This window comes from Vombatus ursinus, unplaced genomic scaffold (genome assembly GCF_900497805.2).
Source record: "Vombatus ursinus unplaced genomic scaffold, bare-nosed wombat genome assembly UNPS02014847.1, whole genome shotgun sequence".
Taxonomy (NCBI): Eukaryota; Metazoa; Chordata; class Mammalia; order Diprotodontia; family Vombatidae; genus Vombatus; species Vombatus ursinus.
In genome coordinates, this window is record NW_020954625.1 from 16,039,154 (window position 1) to 16,044,356 (window position 5,203).

The 5,203-nt window shown below is 42.6% G+C and overlaps 1 protein-coding gene across 2 annotated transcripts in view; it reads right to left on the reverse strand.

Moving 5' to 3' along the window:
* BICC1 (BicC family RNA binding protein 1) overlaps window positions 1–5,203 on the reverse strand; it is a 276,008-nt gene that overhangs the window by 141,644 nt on the left and 129,161 nt on the right. The gene's annotated exons all lie outside the window — the stretch shown is intronic.

The window sequence follows — 5,203 nt, forward strand, 5'->3', positions numbered from 1 at the left end:
CTCTCTCTCTCTCTCTCTCTCTCTCTCTCTCTCTCTCTCTCTCTCTCTTTCTCCCCTTGTCATTTTCCCTGTGGTGCAGACAAGAAGCCAACAATTTCCTGCTGCAACTTCCTCCCACATTCATGGCCCAAGAAGAACCCAGGATACAACTCAACTGGAAAAGAAGGGAATATACAAGCTGAAGCTTAAGAAAACTCCATACCAACCCAATTTTATTCCAGAAGCAAGCTTAAGGGCAGCTAGGTGGCACAGTGGACAGAGTGCTGGGTCTAGAGTCAGGAAGACTCATCTTCTTGAGTTCTAATCCAGCCTTAGAGAGCTACTATTTGGGTGACCTTGAGCAAATCACTTAACCATGTTTGCCTCAGTTTCCTCATCTGTAAAATGAGCTGGAAAAAGAAATGGCAAACCACTCCAGCATCTTTTCAAAGAAAACCTCAAATGGGTCATGTGCCAGGTACTGGCTTTTTTTTTTGCTTGACCATACATGTTTGTCACAGGCTTTGTCTTTCCTGCTTTCTCAATGGGGTGGAAGAAGGGAGAGGGAAGGAGGGGGGCAAGGAAAAATATCAGACCTGGAAATAAAATGAAAATTTTTTAAAGCTAAGCAAATCAATAGTATAAGATTACAAGAAGATTGTTTAACTTACTTGAGAACAACCTTTTAATGCACTTTAATCAGTCAATTAACAAGTATTTATCAAGTGTCTGCTACGTGCCAGGCACTGCGCTATTCCATGGGGACACCTAGATAAAAAAATAAAACTGTTCCTGACCTCAAGAGGTTTATATTCTATCCAGAGAAAGGACATGCAAATCTATAAATACAGCGTCCCCCTCTGGCCTTCCTCCCCCAGGGGCCAGGTTCACTTGCATTCCTATCAAGTACATACTAGCTGAGGACAGGTGGCTTTCAATGCTGTGTGATGGAAGGGTCCTCCCACCTCCCCCTCCCCAAAGATCATTTTCTCCAAAACATGATCACTCTGAGGGCTGCCCTATTTGAGGATGAAAGGTCTTCTAATGACTGCTGAGTCAGAACTCTGTGAATACACTAAAGGGACAATCACTGTTCCTTTCAAGACTGCTTTTCCTACCACTCTGGAGCATGAATACTATGTCAGGGAGTCTGGTAGGGGAGGGCAGCCCTGTTGTTCAATTCTCCAACCAGCCCCAAGACATAGGCAAGGCAAGTTGGTACCTAGGAGTGGACTGCCCCCACCTTACATCTTCTTTTCTTTACACATGACATCTTCCCGATTGCAGGCACAGTAGCAGAAGCAGACAGGACAAAAGGGAGTCATCTGAAGAGAGACCACCAGAAAGAAAGAGCCCACGTGCCAGTGATTGGGGGAGGGGGGGAGGTCCAGAGCAAGTCAAATGTAAAATGGCGAATTAACAACCCTTGCAGACACTGCTTATAAATATCCCAACAAGATTAGAGTATCAGCTTTCCAAACAACTGCACTAATAGTGATAAATTAAGGATTCTTCTCCTCCTAACACAGAATTAGCCAGATTTTCTACAGAATGGATGGAAGAGAATCTAATTAGGAAGCAAGAAAGAAAAGATCCATGGTTTCCTTGGATCCCCAATACAGTGAGAACCATTCTGAACCACAGCCGACAGCTTCATGAGCTGCTGTAACCAAAAATATGCATCCTTGGCCAACAGAAAGTAGTCAGCCTTCTCAGGATGAGGACACTTTTTCTTGTGTTTTAATTAGATGGCTTTATAATGACATTCAATGTCTCATTCCAAAGGACAGAGATATTGCCTTGTGACAACAGCAACCATGCTTTTCTTCTTGTCATAAAAAGCAATTCACCTTTCCAAAAACAAAAATCTAAGTTCAATAGCAGGGTTAGAGATTGGGAAAGATTGGAGGTTTTCCAGCAACATAAGATTCCTGCTGTCCTGCCATCCCCATTCCCATCCTTGTGCCACTGATTGCCCACGGTGGGCTCGTCAAGGGCAGAGTTTCATCAACATGAAGCTTTGTACCTAGCTGATTTAATGACAAGTTTACTTGAATAATATATAAACCACAAGAACATAGAGAGGAACTTAAAAAAAAAAAGGTCTATCTTTGTCTACATCCCTGCCATCCAGTGGGTTCCATCTTTGACTCAAGGAAACAAGGCTGTTCACTAACATCTTCCACAAGGACAGCTAGACACTAAAGAGCTTAAGCATAAGGGCCAAGGAGTTTTATAGTGAGGTAGACAAAGACAGTCACCCATCTCAAAGAAGTCAAATAAGGCTAACATCAGGTCCTGCTAAGACTCAATCCTTCCATAAGCATTTATTAAGCACCTATATTGATCCATGGCAGAAAGAGACATTGAAGACCATCTAATCCACCTTTGCACTTTACACATGAGGAAACTGAGGCCCAGAGAGGGCCTTCATTTAAGGAGGGTCAGCCATCTCTTCATTTCACACTCAGCTGCACACCTCTGGGCTTCTCCATCATCTCCCCCACCCCACCCCCATTCCCCACATGGTCCCACCACCTACTCACCCACATGTACCTTTCCAGCTTCCTTAACATGTTGTCTTCCCCAGCAGATTGCAAGGTCCTTGAGGGCTAGAACCAGCTTTTGCCTTTCTTTGTATCCCCAGCACTTAGCGCAGTGCCTGGCACACAGTGGGTGCTTAATAAATGCTCCCTGACAGACTCCCTCACTCTAGATCCATGGTCCTTTTGACTGTGCCACCAGGGCTGATATCTAGCAATCATAATAGCTGTTTCTATCTGCAAGTTCCCTTCTCCTCTGGGCAGAAGGGGCCTGGCCCAGCTGCCCAATTTCACTGGCTCACTGCCCTCCAGCAGTTCATATCCAAGACCACTTTCAAGGGCCAACTCAAACCCTGCCTACTCCATGCAGCCTTCTAGAATTTCCTCCCAAACAGGGATTCTGACTTCTGCATTCCTACAGCATCCCCAGCCTACTCCACAGAGTCTAGTTTTGTCTTATACCATGTCCCCCATGTAATATATAACATATATTACACAGAGAAAGATTATATATCATCTCAGTTAATCTTTACAACCGATGTTAACCCCAAAGGTAGAGGACTGAGGCTGAATGAGGCACACACAGCTAAGACAGAAATTGAACTCGGGTCTTCCTGTCTCCAAAATCAGCATTCTCCCCACTGTGCTACACAGCTGCCTCTAAAGAGTTGTATGACCTAGGATAAGTCATTTAACCCCTGTCTCAGTTGCTTCATCTATAAAATGGGGATATTTCCTGCACTACTTAGATCACAGGGTTATAAGACAAGGACCTTGTAAAACCTTCAAATGCTCCAAAGATATAATTTTTTATGATCATTCTTCACTATATTAAATAAACCAAGACTGTCAGTGGGGACTTCACAATTAGATTGTTTTTAATCTAGTTAACAAATGTTACTTTTGACTTTATAGTCAACCTCACATTAGTACCTAATTATTTACTTACCCAGAGGAACCCCACACCCTCTACCCATCTCAGGTAAATCAAGCCAAGGCTCTCTTGACCCCTACTCCTTCTAGACCAGGGGTGGAAAGTCTGCAACCTCGAGGCCACATGTGGTCCTCCTTTTATTAAGGGGATTTGTTCTGTGAAGTTTGGATTCAGTCCAAGAGCCACACTTGAGGACCTAGAAGGCCATATGTGGCCTCGAGACTGCAGGTTCCCCACCCCTGTTCTAGGCTGTGTGGTCTGACCCAGGACATAGTGTGCTCAAACTGAACTCAGAAAGCCTTGGGTCTGAATCTTTTCACAGATATTTACTAATTGGGTGACCCTAGATGAGTCACTTAACTTTTCTCAGCCTCAGTTTCTTCATCTCTGAAATGGGAATAACCCCGTTGCACTCAACTATACTGGTTCGTTAGGCTCAATTAATCAACAAGCATTTTTAAAGTACTTAACTGGGAGTACAAAAAAAAAATAAAACTGTCTCTGTCTTCAAGAAATAAACTAACGTATACTAAGTATTTTGCAAACTACAAATTCTACACACATGCAAATTATCTTCATCACCACCATTACTTAAGAAGGCACAGAAAGGGAGAAAACGGTGGGAGTTTCCAGCCATCCTACCAGTCCTACAAAATCAGGACCCACATGTTAGAAGTGATAAATTCAGAAGTGAACTCCCAAATGAACTGGGGAGATGAATACCTGAAATAGCAATTACTTATATTTTTATACACAACATTTTTAAAATATTTACAAAGATAAAGACAATAAATATGACTTTTAACAACTTACTGTTTACAAAGATTTCAAAACAAAATCATATTTGATCATCCTAACATCCCAATGAGGTAGGTAATCTAAGCATTATTCTCCCCATTTTACAAATGATGAAACCCAGTCACAGAGAACTTAAATGATTTGCCCATAGTTAGAAAGTGAAAGAGCTAGGATTGGAACCCACATCTTCTCAGTCCAAGTTCATTATCTTTGACGCTACACTGGGTCTCTTTCACGGACAGATAGAATGAGTAGCCATCTTGACATGAACCAAGTTACCTCTAAGTGTATGTTACATAGCTTCCATGGGATCAGGCCCCAGGCCAATGTGTGAATAGCTGCCCAACACATCTTCTGGTCCCAGTTCTGTCAGAGGTAAAGAGAGAGGGCTGAAGGCTCCATCCAACACTAGGCCCTATGAGCAGTGACCGACTGAAAACAAGGTGCTAATATTCCTCAAGTGTATAAAATCAGGCTTCAAGGTCTGATAGGTTCAAAGTGTCCAGCACTTCCTTGGGGAAACAGTTTGGGTTTTTTTGGTCATTTTTTTCTGGGCTATTTTAGTCTCTTACAAAACTAGTTAGAGCTGAAAAAAATGCCAACACATACAAAATTACCAAACTGCAGAGAACAGCAGATATCTGCTCTTTGCCCCCCAAAAATCTTTAAGGGAGCTCCAGCTATTTGGAAATTTAGAAGCTTGCTTCATCGCATTCTGTCCCTGAAATCTTCTGACCACCCCAAAACCAAAGTGGCTTACTCACTGGAATCATTCTCAGAGTCACTTTGCAATTAATTTTTATTTAAAAAAAAAAAAAACAAACTTCAGTTTTTCTTTCACAACAGTAGATGCCACCATCTTTCTACTCAGTCACACTCCTCACAAACCTGGAAGAATGTGCTACCAAAAGCACTTCCTCAGTTACTAATAGGGAAGTTCTTCCCCCCC